Genomic DNA, 16,299 nt, shown 5'->3' on the forward strand with positions numbered 1-16,299 from the left:
ATGCAACATAGAAACTGATATATATTGAGAAATTTCAGTTCTCTGGTTTCAAATTTTCATAAGCTGATCAACTACTATATCAATGCTGGCTAACTTTTTACAGGAAATCATTTTACTGTATCAATAGAATTAGCAAACGGTAACAAGATTTGCATAGATGTCTAAAGTAATCCAAGTTCTGTACTTGGATGCCCTATGTTTTGTTGGTTTTGAAGCTTTCAAGCTTGATTAAACCTGGTAATACTTGTTGAAAATCTCACATTAATTAGAGAAATGACCAATTTAGAGAATATGCCAAACTAGTTTTAGGCATTGTTTCTAATTTTACTTTTAATGTCTGGAAGCCTGCAAGCTTTACTTGTTAGTTTGTTGACTTATTAAACAATATGCATAAGAAGCTGAATCTGAATGAGATGAGATACATCAGAAGTTTTGTCTGGAAGCTTTTCTCTAATAAGTGACAACTTGCCAATGAAAGTTTAATAAAATTATATGGTAAGTCTTAGGATGTCTTTAAATATAAAACCAGAGAGGAGTAAGCAACTCTCTGTGATACCTTGACATGGAAAACAAGTTATCTGAACTGAGAATTCCCCTACCCAGGTAAGCAGATCTTACCATTTGTATGCAATGTTACTATAGAACTGCAGACAATAATGAATAAACAATATTAAGGGAATATCAGAGATAGGTTGAACTTAGCTCTATTAAATGTAAATGGGCATTTGGTCTAGTGGTATGATTCTCGCTTTGGGTGCGAGAGGTCCCGAGTTCGATTCTCGGAATGCCCCCAATTTTTTTTCAGATTTATCTGTGCCTTTTTGTCCTCATGTGTGTTTTGTCATTGACTTGGCTCAAAGAAAAGCACTGGATTCTTATTAGATTAGAATACTTGGTTTCCTTTCTTCCACCAAAAGAACAGGAGCTGTGAATCACAGTTTTAACTCTGGTTCTGTGTTGTATAGGCTCGGCTAGGTTAACTCTCATAAATGTAATAATTAACCTGTTCAGATGACGTTACGACAGTTGCAACAAGGTATTTATTAGCACGACAGTTGCATCAAGGTATTTTATTAACATTTATGAAAGAATTTAAATGTTCGTAAATGTCCACCAATGGGGGACAACCAGCTTGCAGTTTGAGGACATCTCGTACATTCTAGGAGAGATCAAGACCTAGGTTGTATTAGTCTTTACAGCTGAGAACCAAGAAAGGTTGTCATGAAGTACCAAGCAGCTGCTTTGGTTTGTGTATCTCTCCCACAAGTTTTCAAGCATCAGTCCCAACACCAAGATTGGTGGTTTGTGATCTTGTGTCTATGTATATCATTTGAACCTACATTCTACAATGAAGTAATATAGCTAAATCAACTATTGTTATTTTAAATTTAATAAAGGAGGTTGTGAATTTTTTCCATGGTGCCTGCCACCCAAAACTATAACATAGTTGATTTTTTAAAAGTAGTAAAATCCATTAGAAATTATCAAGTATCTTATTTTCTAGTTTATAACACTCAGATTGAATATGTGATGTTCTACATAGATTCACATGCTGTTTGATTTTATCTAAGGTAGTCAGTTAGAAAGGAAAATGAGAACTAGTTGATGCAACATACAAATTTAAGCATATTGCAGAACTTCGATTCTTAGTATATAAGCCAATCAACAACTGTAACAAAGTTGGTGGACATTTTATGAGAGATCAAGAAGCAACAAATTCTCTATTGCTGATGGATTTCAACTCCCTGCTCTTGTGAAACCACATTAAAAATACAAGTAATGTTTCAACTTGTGGTAAAGAAAAGGAGTGCTACTAAATTTTAATGATATCATGTGGTAAAAGTCAGATGTACAAGTTAGAAGCGAAGCTTTAACTTCTGAATCCACCCTAAACAGTTTTACAAGTCAATTTCTTAGTTTTTATTATCACTTGCAAACTACATGTTATAATCTTTTATATTTTTTAATCATAGCATCACCATTTTTTATCTTTTGCTCGGCACAGATCACACACACAGCTCTAGGCACCTCTGATCTTTTTGCTCAGCACATACAACACACATAGTTACACAAACTCTCTCCAGAAGTCACTACTGTGGAACTCACACACATAGGTACTCACAAATTACTGCAAATTTGATATATTTTCATTGCTTCTCTTCAGGTTATTCTGAAAGTGTTTTTGTACAGATATTTCACCCTTTATTCGAGGGTTACAACATGTCAGTTTAGTTTTCTGTTAAAATCCTCACTCTGTAAAAGAAGTTATCACACTACAAAATTTGCATAAGGTTTTGGTCTAATGGCATGACTCTCTGAATGCCTTACATTTTGATACTCTGGAAGCTTATAGGCTTGACTTGTAAATTGGTGTTTATGAATACTAACAACCATAAGGTATTATTTAAAAAAAATTGCATTTTGGAGCTTCGAAGCTTATATCAGATTTTAAAAGCTTATGCAGAAATGAAATGATATTCTTTCCTAGAAATATATAAGATTGTGTAGTTAGGTTTTTAATGGATTTATTATACAGTAAATATTGAAAGTTTTGAATTAACTTTACAGATTTAAAGGATTTGAAAGATCTCCACGAAAGTTTTAAAAACATGTAGATTACAAAAGTTAATGAAAAATAATTAAAAAAAAAAGACATTTTGGATGAAGAAAAACATACCAGTACAAATTTTCAAAATCTTAAATAGGTAATTTATTTAACTGTGCTTCTATACTAGGCGTGCACGTATTAACATCTTTTCAGTCCTTTAGGTTTAAACAACATGTTTAAAATTAAAATGATAGTATTTTGTTACGAAAGTAAAATTAAAGATAAAGATATTGTGTATTGGTTCCATTAAAAATTCATGATAATCACATATTTCATTTAGAAACTTTAAAAAATATATTTTTTTTTAAATTTGTATATATTATAATAATCTTGATAGGTTACTCCCTTACACAAGACTTGTTTATACAAATTTAAAATTTTATTAAATATTAAAATTTTTCATACGAAAACATCTTAAAATTATTTGAAACGCAATCTAATACATGGCCTCATACTTTGTCTAATAAATCTTTTAAAGAAAATAAAGAATAAATTTTTCATTAGAATAAAATATTAAGTAAAATAACAAACATTACTTTATGTTAAAAAAGTATTGTATTATAATAAATACTTAAAAGGAGTAATAAAAAAATATGAGTATGCAAGCATCTGATAAATAAATGTAAAACAAAATATAGAAGTACAATTTTTAAAGTGAAAATCTTAAGCTAAAGAAAGCTCTACACAAACATCTCAAAAATCCCTTTAAGGCTCTGTTCACTTGAGTGGATGGGTTTGAGAGAGATGAAATGTTTGAATTTGAATAGATGTAAGAGTAAATTGTGTGTTGTTTTTTTTTAAGGGATTTAGAAGTGATTGTGAATGAATTTGAAAGTAAAGTTTATGAGAATTTGTGAATGATTTGATTGATGTAATAAATTAAAAAAATGTTTTAATTGATAAAAAGTGAAATATTACCATTTTCTCCTTAACTATAAAAATAATTAAAAATAAAATATATTATTATTATTATTATTATAACATATGTGCGTATTTATATATTTTTTTCAACATTCTTTATTTAAATATTAATGAATTAAAAATTAAAAATTATATAATATATATGAAGTAATATGAAAAGCAAAAAGGTAACTGCAGTATAGAATAAATGAAAAAATATAAGTAAAAAAATAGGTTAAAAAGGTTATTATTGTAATTTCATGTAAAAAACTGATCTTTCTTCGTGTATCTCCTCGTTAAAAAACTGATCTTTCTTCGTATATCTCCTCGTTAGTGCGCGGAATGTAAATAAGCTCTCCTAGGTCAGCACCTACTTTCAGAAGAAGTGGAAAAAACGAGCGTTTGGTCCAGATGAGTCGTGCTTGGGGTGCGACAGGTTCCAACTTCATTTCCGAGTGCCCCTTTTTTGTTTCTTGACGATTCGGAAACTGGCAAGATTGAGAAGGTAATCGCTTTAGTTAAATACCAGCCTACGAGCATCAGGTTTGATTTCTCAATTTTAGCCCCTTTCTACTTCCGGAAGTTGACAAAGTTGACATGTTAGTTCGTTTAGTTAAATAATAATAAACATCAGAGGTTGCATGTGATAGTGTTGGGATGAATGAATTGCAGATCGATAACTTTATCTGAAAATTTTCGGTGTAAGTACCAGCTTGCCTATGAAAATTTAATACAATAATGTGTTGTAAGTCAAAGTTGATGATTAAAATATATCCAGAGACAATGGTACTCACACCTTTAATGCTCCATAGTGCATTGAACACTATTGTCTCTAAAAATAGGATATCTGTAGCGAGAAAAGTATATACATAAAACCAAGAGTGATAAATTGTAAATTCACATCGATAACTTGACTAGAAAAGAGGTTACCTTGACTTACATGGCCTATCCAGGTAAGCAAATCTGGTACTCTGTATGCAATCTTACCATTAGAACTGAAGAGAATGTGGCATGCATATACAATTTTATTATTAAACTGACATAGTTTTGGATTTGCCCTAAGTCTCCCAATCAGGGCATTTGGTCTAGTGGTATGATTCTCGCTTAGGGTGCGAGAGGTCCCGAGTTCAATTCTCGGAATGCCCCCTTTTTATTTACATATGTTTTTGAGTAGGCACAAAGAGAAGCACTGCATTCTCAGACACGATATAATACTTGCAGTTGTTTCTCTTCCAACTGTCTTCTAAAAGAACAGGAGAAGATGCAAATCATAGTCTAAGTAGCTGGCTGTATAAGCCTTAGGTTGGGCTCCAAGACAATTTGTCACAAGGCAGTTAGCAGTTGTTTTGATTTCTCTGCCTTTCCACTAGTTAGCAAGCATCAGTCACAATTCTGAGATTGTGGTATTTGATCTTAAGTATGCCATATGAACTCTGTATTCTACAATGAAGTAAAAGTATTGGTTAATCAAATATGTTTTTTCAAATTGCATATATGAATAAGGATGGTGGTAATTGTTGTTCATGGTGCCTGCCACCCAAAAGTATCAAATTCTTCAAAACAATTGACGGACACATCTAATTAGAAAGTATCTTATTAGCATGTTTAGTTAAATAATAATAAGTGTCAGAGTTTGCATATGTATGTGTTGGATGAATAAATTGATACATCAACAGTTTCTGCTACAAGTATTTCAGTACCAAGTGACAACTTGCCACTGAAAATCCTGTAAAATAATATGTTGCAAGTCAAAGTTGGTCTTAAAATATAAAACCAGAGGGTTACATAAGTAATCTTCCATTGATATCTTGACTAGAAAATCAAGTTATATCTTCACTTATAATTGCCCATCCAGGTAAGCAAATCTGGTCATTTGTCTGCAATCGTATTGTAGGACTTTAGAGGATGTGACATACACAATTTTAACGAAACCTAAACATAGATTTAACTCACCCTTTCAACAGTGGGCATTTGGTCTAGTGGTATGATTCTCGCTTAGGGTGCGAGAGGTCCCGAGTTCAATTCTCGGAATGCCCCTATTTTTTTCAGTTTTCATGTATTTATGTTTTAATTGAATAAGGAAGATGAGTTTGAATTGTTGTCGATGCCTTGCACCCAAATACATTATTGATTCAGTGTAGGCCAGTTAGGAAATGAAAAGAAAAACTAAATGACGTCCACAAGTTGCTTCATTCAGCTTGGTTCAGTCTATAATCCAACTAACAAATAGATTTAAATATCTTGACTTTACTTCTTTTGATATAAAAGGCTTTATTATCCAGTCAACTACTGTATGAATATTGATGTAGTTTTTACAAGTAATTGTGAAGCAACAAACTTCTCTATCATTGATGCTCGACTTGTGAAATAACCTTGAAAGTACACATAATGTTTCAATTTGTAAAAAAGTAGAATGCTACCATTTACTGATGTCATGTGGTAAACAAAGTTAGATGTGCAAGTCAGAAGCAAAGCTTTAAGTTCAGAATCCACCCTAAAATAATTTCACCAAACCAATTTTTTAGTTTTTAATATAATTAGCAAACAACATAATTTTCACAAGAGGACACACATTTATTCTTGGAATGCCCTATATTTTAATGGCTTGGATGCTAATAAGCTTAACATGATTTGTTAACTTGTGTAATTAAATAGGAAGAAGCATCAGACTTATTTTTAACTTTTAGCCCTTCAAAGCCTGGGAAGCTAACATTCTTGACTTGTAAACTTGTTTCTGTTAAATAGCAATAAGCATCAGATGCTTCATGTGAGTGCATTAGAATGAATGCTAAGATACATTATTAGTTTTAACTGGAAGGGCTCGTTACCAAATCGCTACTTGCCCTTGAAAATGTAATATAATTATGTGTTGCAAGTCACAGTTTATCCTAAAATAAAAGACTGGAGGTGAATAAGGAAGCTCTTTGATACCTTGACTGATAACCAAATCTGGCCATTTCCCCTCCAATGTGGGCGTTTGGTCTAGTGGTATGATTCTAGCTTTGGGTGCGAGAGGTCCCGACTTCGATTCTCGGAATGCCCCTTTCTTTTTTCTTTATGCATGTTGCCTTCACGTTTGACAGAAGTTACTTGATTCTGTTTTGATTCATTAAGCTTGCAAAACTTCAGTTCTTTGTTTTATAAGCCATTCAATGACTGTATCAATGTTGAGATCAAGAAGCAACAAAATTCTCTTTTGGTGATGGATTTCAGCTACCTGAACTTGTTAAACAGTTCCATAAGTACAACTAAAGCTTCAACTTGTTGCAAGTTAGAGTGCCAACAATTTTACTTATGTCATGTGGTAGAAGTCAGATATACAAGTTAGAGGCAAAGTTTCAACTTCATAATACATCCTAAAAGTTTTCGCAAATCAATTTAATAGTTTCTAATATAACTATCAAACTATGAAATTTGCATGATAAGGTTTTTTGTCTAATGGTCTGACACTGGAAATGCCTACATTTTGATAATTTAGAAGTTTACAAGCTTGACTTGACTTCACTTGTTAATTACCTTTTTTTGAATGCCAATCTAAAGTAGTATAAATGGTGATAGAGTTTCCGGGGGAGATCATGAAGCACTAAAATTATGTTGTGTTCATTTGAAGGGATTTATTGTTGAGAGAGATTGGAGAGAAATGATTTGAGGGTGAGTTAGGTATTCAATTATAGGAATTTGAGAATGAAGAAAAGGAAAGAACATGGGAATTTCCTTATTTTCACATCTTTCCTTATGTGATTTGATTCGAAGAAGATTACCATTATGCTCGAATTCATTTATTCTTTTCTTAATTCACCTTAATTCATTAATAATGTTGTGATTATGATAATAATGTAAAAATATTACTTTTAAAATTATGCTTACATCAATAATTAATACTTGAAAATTCTAAATTGTTTATAAGAAAAGTTGAAGGAGTAAATATATTGTATTTTTATTAATATATATATCTATATATTTAATTTATTCATTCAAATATTTTTTATAAAATAAATCAACTTATTTAAATATAATTTTAAGTTACTTCTAGTATTAAGGCCATGTTCTTTTAAACATATTTACTTTTTAAAAGAGATAGAAAGTGAGAATTTGAAGATGTTCACGTTCCTTTTAATTGATTTGTATGCAATGGAAAGAGCGAAAATGCAGGATTACTAATTATTTTCATTTTCTCTCATGTAAAGAGATTAACAGGTAAAAGTTACACTTTTAAAAAAAAGACCCTAATTTAAAAGATAAAAAATGCTTTCAAATTAAATATTAATTATGTCACAAAGAAATAAAAAAATAACCTTATTTTTTCACAATAATCATTAATATATAAATATTTAATTTTTTTTTAAAAAAGAAAGGCATTATTTAAAAGTAAATATTAATTTTTTCAAAATTAATGAATAATAATGTTAAAAAAATTAACTCATCTAAAATTCATTTCATATTTTTAACAAGGGCAATTCAGTCAATTTTATTTTTTATCTATTAAATATTTTTTTTATCTATCACTTCCATCAAATCAGTCATAAATTTTCACAAACTTCATTCTCTAATTCACTCAAAAATCACATCCAAATCTCTTAAAAAAACATCAATTTCACTCTCTAATTCTTTCAATTTCTTCCTCTCCCTCTCTCCCAAATCAATCTATCCAAAAGAACACCCTAAGGATAATTTGATAATTTTTTTTTCAATGAAACTTAATCTTTAATCTATCATATCAACCAAATTACTCAAATTTTATTTTTAAATCTATTCACTAATTTCCAAAATAAATTAAAAATAAAATAAAGAAACAATATAAACTTCATTATCTAATTCACTCAAATCCATCTTCTTTCTTTTCTAACATCTCTCTTTTCTAAAATCTAAATCGATCTTTAGAGCTATTGTAGCCAGCATGTATAAACAAACTTTTAAAAAATTATCACCTACAATGATGTAATTTCTACTTTACCATAATGGAAAGGTTTAAGCAAACTTTTGATTTTGTGACCATCATATCTGTTTATAGGTATTATTTATAGGTTTAAATATGTTTTCATCCATTTGAGTGAAATTTAGAATTAGACCATCTTCAAAATTTTTGACCAATTTAGTCCTACATATTTATAAATGTCACAAAATTTAATTCTTTTAACCAAATTTTGTTAAATTTATCTTATATTTCAAATGCATTTCATGATAGTATTTGGATTATGTACACCGTTTGACACATTTTCGCTTCAATGTTAACTCAAATATTATCATAAAACGTATTTGAAATATCAAATAAACCTTAACAAAATTTAGTTAGAAGGACTAAATTCACGTATTTATAAAGATAAATAACTAAATTAGTAAAAAGTTTCAAACAAAGACCTATTCTAAATTTCACTAAAACTTGAAGGACTAAAAATATATTTAATCCATAATTATATTGATATTTTACTTTATAAATTTTACTTTGATAGTAGTTAATAATTATAATTGTACCATTATATTAACATTCTTGATATAGGGATATTAATATACTATTATATATTTATTAATTTATTACTAAATAACTGTAGTAAATATAATAACTTAATAAATAAATTTATTTGTATGATTGCATATTAATAAGTTAACTACAAAATATTGCAGTATATATATATATATATATATATATATTAGTGTAATGGTGTTGGTCTATCTTATTAATTATGTATAAAAGTGTAGTGGTGTCCAAATTTATTTTTCAATTTTTTTAATAAATATTTATAGATTAAAATTATTGTTTTATCAATTTTAATCTTTAAGTGACATTGTTTTAAAATTCAATTATTTTTTTATTTGACTTTTTTATTTAAATTTAACCATTTTATTACAAAAATAAATAAAAGTTAATTACAATAGTTATAAAAATTATTTTAATTTTATAATTATAATAATAACAATACTAATAAAATTTATTATTTTATGTGATTTTATTTCCCTTGTACTTAATAAGAATATATGTACATACTAATACTTTAAGGATAAAAGTAAATATATAATTTGCAATAATATAAATTGTATAATTTATAATATACTACTGATAGATATAATTTAGAGTAATAAATTATATATCATAAAAATTGAACTGCTTTAGTTTGGGTATTTAGTAACAAGTATACCGACTTTGTTTTGTTTTGTTATCTTTTGCCAATATTTTTAAATAAAGAACTTTAATCATAAAAGCGATCAGGTTAGGTCAGTTTAGGAGAAGAAAATTGAAAAAAATAGGGAAGGAGAGTTGAGTAGGGTGCGAGAGGTTCCGGTTCCTCCGCCGCACTTTTCGCTGTTTGACGATTTGGAAGCTGACAGGCTTCAAGGCTTCACTCCACTTGGTAAATGCTATAGTCAAATATCAACCAACAAGCTCCAGGTTTGATTTCTAATTTTACTGACGAACTTTACTTTTAATTCAATTTGTTAATTAATAATAAACATCAGAGGTTGCATGTGATTGTGCTGCGATGAATGAATCCATTCTTTAACTGCTTGCCACAGAAGATGTAATACAATAATTTGTTGTTGTAAGTCGTAGTTGATAATTAAAATATAAAACCAGAGACAATGGTACAGGTCCGATTATAAAGAAAAGCAGGTAAAGAATCTAAATTAGGAGAGGACCTCTCACACATTTAATGCTTAATAGTGCCATGAATTGAACTCCATTATCTCCAAAAACAGGGTATCTGTACGGAGAAAGTTTATACATTAAACCAGAATGGTAAATTAGTAAACACTCTTTGATAATTTGATTAGAAAAGCAGGTTGCCCTGATTTACAATTGCCTATCCAGGTAATATAGGAGTGAAGAGAACGTGGCATGCATATTCAATTCTAAAATAAAACTAACATATATTTGACTTTGCCCAAATTTTCCAGATGCGGGCATTTGGTCTAGTGGTATGATTCTCGCTTAGGGTGCGAGAGGTCCCGAGTTCAATTCTCGGAATGCCCCCCTCTCTTTTTTGTCATTGAGTAGGCAAAAGAAAAACTCTGCTTTATCAGACACGATAGAATACTTGCAGTTGCATTTTTTTCATAAAGAACAGGTGAAGATGAAAATCACAATCTTAGCAATCAGTTCTGTTTGTATTTTGTTTGACTGTTGATATGTCTTTTAACAGTTAAGCTTCATCAAGACACCGAGATTGTTATGATTTACCTATCTCCCCACATGTTAGCAAGCATCTGTTTTAATGCTTAGATTTTAGTATGGTATCTGATCTTAACTCTAAGTGTGCGCCCTGCGAACTATATATTCTACAAGCAATTAAAATATTTCTTAATGAACTAAATAAGGAAGGAGGTTGTTGCTGATGATGCATGACACCCTTAAATATCAAATTCTTATAAACAAATGTATCAGCACAATTATATCTGTAAATGTTTTGCACATGTAATTAGCAAGCATCTTAGTTTGTACATTACAAACACTCGGTGGGATATGTGATTAACCTTCATATCAAACACATGTGGTGTTCAATTTGATGTAAAAAAGAGAAAGCTGGCAATTTACTGATATTATTTGGTAAGAGTGAGATATGTAAGTTACACAAGAAGTTTTAATTTCAGAATCACCATAAAATAGTTTCAGCAATCAATTTTTTAGCTATTAACATAATTAGAAAAAACAACAAAAATTGCATCATAAGGCTTTTGATCTGGTTGTATTTCTTTCTTAGGATGTAAAAGGTCACAAGTTCATTCTTAAAGTCCCCTATGTTTTGATGATCTGAAAACTGACAAGCTGACCTGAGTTGTGAATTGGTTTACTTAAATACAAAAAGCATTATGACTAGTTAGTTTGTTTAGTGAATGCATTGAGATGAATGATGATGTGAAACTGATGGTTAACCCCCTAATAAGTGGATTGAATAGAGTTACTGAAGGAGACTTAATTACAAGAAATTAATAAGCTAGGTTGCATATAAGTAAGAATTGAGAGAATTAGTCATTTTGGGGAAAGAGGATTAGAACTGGGGAGAGCAAATCTCTCAAATAAAGTGTTCCTGTTTTCTTTCATTTATTATCCTTTTTTATAGATACATTAACAATTTTGATAACCAAAGTCTCTTTGATAACTTTGACTAGAAAAACAAGTTACCTTCTTGACCGACAACTGCCTGTCCAAGTAAGCAAAATAAGTCATTTGTGTGCAATCTTACTATATATTTGACTTAGCCTATTCTTGTTCAATGTGGGCATTTGGTCTAGTGGTATGATTCTCGCTTTGGGTGCGAGAGGTCCCGAGTTCGATTCTTGGAATGCCCCTAGTTTTAAGTTTTATAAACTTCTGTGGGCCTGTGTTATTTCTTTTTTTTTTTATTCATTGACTAGGAGTAGATTTGAATCAGACTTTTAAATTTGGCTGTACTAGCCTTCACAGCTGAGCACCAAGATAGCGCTTGCCATGGTATGTAGTGTTAAGTCTAAATATGCTATTTGAACTCCATATTATATAGTGAAGTAAAGATATTCTTAATTAACAATGTTATTTCCAATGGTAGAATAATTAGAGAGCTAGTTAGTTAAAGTGAGTTAGTTACAAGATATTAATAAGGTGGGTCTCCTATAAATAAGAAGAGTTGAGACTTAGTCATTTTGGTGAAAGAGGATTAGGACTACGGAAAGGCCTGAATCCCTTGATTATTCAGGGAAACTCAATAAATAAAGAAATTCTGTTTTTGTTTCATTTCTGATCCATTTCCTTTCAGCTTCATTAATAATTGTGACCAGAAGTTTTTCAGTATCAAATGTTGCAGTTCATAGTTTGTCTTAAAATATAAAATCAAAGGTCTAAATAACCAAGCTGGCTGACAGCTTGATTAAGAAAACAAGTTACCTTAACTGACAACAGAATTCAGAGAAAATGAGAAAAAGTAATTTGAAATTTTACTAAACTGTAAAAATGAATTGATTACATCCAGAGCTATTGAACTAACTCGTAGGAATAGCTTGGGCTACAAGCTAGACCTACACCAGCAAAGTACAGCTGTCATAACAGAATTATAATTGGCTGAACCAACTAACTCCAGCTGTCATAACAGAATTTAAACTGGTTAAACCAACTAACACTATCTGTCATAACAAGATAACAGCTGGATAACTAACTCTGACAAAGTGGTGGCTTAGAAATCTACATATACATGTAATTCTTGTGTGCAATCGAGAGGTGAAGACAATCTTAACAGCAAACCAGACATATATTTGACTTTGTCCTTTTATCATCAATGTGGGCATTTGGTCTAGTGGTATGATTCTTGCTTTGGGTGCAAGAGGTCCCGAGTTCGATTCTCGGAATGCCCCTTTTTTTTTTTATATCCTTCTATGCATGTATTGTTCTTATGCGTGTTTGTCATTAACTAGGCAAAAGGCATACACTGCATTCTCAGCCACAAAAAGAACACTAGCAATTGCATTTTTTCCACCAAAAGAACACTGAATTAGTCCTGACGATTTAGCTATTTTAGTCCTTGAGAATTGAGCACCAAGACAGACTCCCAAGAAGCACTTAGAGTTTCTTTGATTACTTATCTCTCCACTAATTTGAAAGCTGAGCCACAATACTGAGATTGTGGTATGTGACATATGAAGTCCGTAGTACATCATTTGAACTCTACATTCTAAAATGAAGTAATATTGCTAAGTCATCTATGTTATTTCAAATTGAAGAAGGAGGTTGTGAATTGTGGTCTTGTCCATGTGTCTAGCACCCAAAATCTTAAAAGAAATGTACGTGAATAAGTTGCACAAGTATTTATTTGTGTTCACTACGCATGTAGCATTAGCATGTACTAAGATGTGATATCAAATCATATGCTGTCTGTTTTGATGCTAAGCTAGTTAGAAAGGGAAACATTTTATTTGTTACCATTATTTCCATTCAGTTTGGTTCAGTCTGCACTGCAACATTGAAATAGATGCACACACTGCAAAACTTCATTTCTATTAAATGTTTTATAAGCCAAACACAACTTTATTACTGTTGGCGGAGTTTTAACCACAAATTATGTTTCATTCAACTAGTAATGAAAAAGAAAATGCTACCAATTTACTGATGACATGCGGTAAAACATCAGATGTACAAGCTAGAAACAAAGTTTTAACTTCAGAATTCTCCCTACAATAATTTCACTAAAACAATTCATTACTTTTTAATAGAACTAGCAAACAAAATTTGCATGATAATGCTTTTGGTCTAGTGGCATCTTTTATAATAAGTTTTTCTGACAACATTATTCTCGGAATCCCCTATATTTTTATGATTTATTACCTTACAATATTGACTTGCCTTGGTAATTAGTGTACATAAATACTAACAAGCAGAAGGTACTATTTCAAAATTTTAACCTTTTGAAGCTCTGACAAGTTCGATCTGTTAGTTTGTTTAGCTAAATAACAGTAGGTGTCAGATGCTCCATGTGAATGTGTTGGGATGAATTGTGCAATATTTCAGCCGGTTTGGCATGTGACGACTTGCAACAGAAAGAATATTATGTTGCAATGTGAACATTTGGTTCAGTGGTGTGATTCTCGCTTTGAATGTGAGAGGTCCGGAATTCAATTATCGGAATGCCCCTATTTTTTCAGTGTCTAAATTGTCCTCAGGTGTGTGATTTTCATCAACTAGGCAGAAATGCACTGCATTCTCAGCACTTGTTTTTCATATTTATCTGTTTCTATATTATTCTCTTGTGTGTTTGTCATTAACTATGCACAAAGCCTTGTTCTGTTTTCTCAGCCAGAAAATAAAAACTTTCTGTTTTTGTTTCTTCCACCAAAAGATCAGGAGAAGATGTGAATCAGTCCTCACTATTTGGCTGCATTAGCCTTCACGGTTAAGCTCGAAAACTGCTTGTCTTGCCATAAGACACTTACTAGTTTATTTTATTTCTGTTCCTCTTCACAGGTTTACCAGCATCAGTCACACACTGAAAGTGTGGAAGGCTATCTCTAAGTAGTTTTGCAAATGAACTGTTATTTCAAACTGAATTGGGAAAGGAAGCTAAATGAACACATTGTTATTCAAATCTATTATACATGCAATATAACTATGAACACAAGTGTCTTAACTTATAATTTACAGCACTAAATGTAATTTATGACAACGTCCATATCAAATCACATGTCTGGTTTAGTATAAGCTAGACAAAAAAGGGAAAAGAAAACTAGTATCACACTAACACAAGTCAAATCTATCAGATTAGTTTGTCTATAATATAAGGTACAAATATTTTTAGGGCAAAACTTGAGCATCAGTTTATTGAAGTGGAATTCACAAGTCAATCAACAACTGTATCAATGCTAGTTTTTACAGGAGATCATGAGGCAACAAACGTCTCCATCATTCACGGATTCCAGTCCCCTCCTGCACATATGAAACAGACATTGAAGTACAAACTTTCGGAAAGCTAAATCATTTAAAGAGATTATGAAACCACGTTAGCAGTTGCAGACAAAATAAAGCATATATTACTTGGTGGCTATCCATAAATAACGAAAGAAGAAATGATAATGAATTTGCAGCTACATTTCTCTTGCATGGTGTTATTTGACTGTTAATTTAATTTTGACTTTATCATTTGGGAAATGTTTAAGCAAACTTTTTGCGTTAACCAGCATTATACTCAACTTGGGTACTTACATCTGAATATCTAATACACCTAGACAAGATACTTACATCTGGTCTGTCAAGTCTTGCTTGGACAATGCCCCAGGTTTGTTAAACCTTATTACACAAAATCAGCATGGGAATCCCATTTAAAGAAAGTATGTTCAAGTCATGAAGTTCATTTCTAGAGACAAGTAAATTTTCATAATCAGCTATGTCAACAACATAACTGCAAGCTCCACCGTAGTGTGAAGTTGAAAACTTGTGTTTCCTTAGATGGAAACAACAAAGGCTCACGTAGATACACTCTTGCAATCCTGGTTTCACTGAAGTTCAATTCCTGTAGTTTTCAATTGTAAATTTATCAACACATTACCCTAATAATTTTAACTTTTCACATTGTTGCAATTAATTCCCCGTGTTATTATGATTTAAGCTACTTGAGGCACATTATTCTCTGTGGAATTGCGGATAAAGAAGAAATATCTTTGACAAGGGAGACAGATCTTGTCCTTCCAGAGGAAGAAATACTACAGGAACGTGATTTCATGTCTTACAAGAATCTTTGGTTTGGTTAGTAATCTGATCTGGGAGGGGTATTCTTTATAGCATTTTGATAAAGAATCTAATTCTGAATTAGATTCAGTTATTTTATCTAGAAGAAAATTGTATGCTACTGATTTTTCTTTCAGACTAACGAGTACTCCCTATGTTAAATGGTAAGTCTTTGGAAGGTATTGTGTTGTGATGCTAACATTAGTTGGAACTTGTAAATGTGGTCTTGACTTCATGACCATGTTCTAAGTAATTAGCTATGCTATTTCTGTGGCATATTTTTCTTAAGATCAGGTGCGAGAAATCTTTTTGAAGAGAAGTACACTGAAGTATTTGAAGTGTGACGAATTTTTTTTTTTTTTTTTGTAACCGGTTGGTTTACGTGCAATTATAATTTTATATAGAACTCAATTACAGACCAATTATACTTGTAGACACATCATGTCTATTGAAGATATTTATATTATTCGTGGAACATTAATTAGTTTCAATATATTGTGGTTGTCTACTCACTGTAATTTTCCTACATCCCATTACCTTTTGCCACTTCATAGAGGAACACACAAAACGTAACTTCTCTATAATTAGCAAAATTTTCCCCGTTTAAGCATGT

The 16,299-nt window shown here is 31.0% G+C and overlaps 1 long non-coding RNA gene and 7 other non-coding genes across 8 annotated transcripts in view; all 8 read left to right on the plus strand.

Moving 5' to 3' along the window:
• Window positions 1-2,350, plus strand: part of LOC114191926 — a 5,823-nt gene extending 3,473 nt beyond the window's left edge. The window contains exon 3 of the long non-coding RNA XR_003606036.1: window positions 2,006-2,350. This is a non-coding gene — a long non-coding RNA (uncharacterized LOC114191926). The remainder of the gene's footprint in view (window positions 1-2,005) is intronic.
• TRNAP-UGG lies at window positions 720-791 on the plus strand. The gene has a single exon. It is a non-coding gene; the product is annotated as a tRNA-Pro (tRNA).
• Window positions 2,351-4,582: 2,232 nt separating the features above from the next.
• On the plus strand, window positions 4,583-4,654 carry TRNAP-AGG. Its single transcript has one exon. It is a non-coding gene; the product is annotated as a tRNA-Pro (tRNA).
• An 819-nt stretch (window positions 4,655-5,473) lies between these two features.
• Window positions 5,474-5,545, plus strand: TRNAP-AGG. The gene has a single exon. It is a non-coding gene; the product is annotated as a tRNA-Pro (tRNA).
• Window positions 5,546-6,479: 934 nt separating this feature from the next.
• TRNAP-UGG lies at window positions 6,480-6,551 on the plus strand. The gene has a single exon. It is a non-coding gene; the product is annotated as a tRNA-Pro (tRNA).
• A 3,852-nt stretch (window positions 6,552-10,403) lies between these two features.
• TRNAP-AGG lies at window positions 10,404-10,475 on the plus strand. The gene has a single exon. It is a non-coding gene; the product is annotated as a tRNA-Pro (tRNA).
• A 1,244-nt stretch (window positions 10,476-11,719) lies between these two features.
• On the plus strand, window positions 11,720-11,791 carry TRNAP-UGG. The gene has a single exon. It is a non-coding gene; the product is annotated as a tRNA-Pro (tRNA).
• Window positions 11,792-12,754: 963 nt separating this feature from the next.
• On the plus strand, window positions 12,755-12,826 carry TRNAP-UGG. The gene has a single exon. It is a non-coding gene; the product is annotated as a tRNA-Pro (tRNA).
• Window positions 12,827-16,299: the final 3,473 nt, after the last annotated feature.

This window comes from Vigna unguiculata, chromosome 7, assembly GCF_004118075.2.
Source record: "Vigna unguiculata cultivar IT97K-499-35 chromosome 7, ASM411807v1, whole genome shotgun sequence".
NCBI classification, from domain to species: Eukaryota; Viridiplantae; Streptophyta; class Magnoliopsida; order Fabales; family Fabaceae; genus Vigna; species Vigna unguiculata.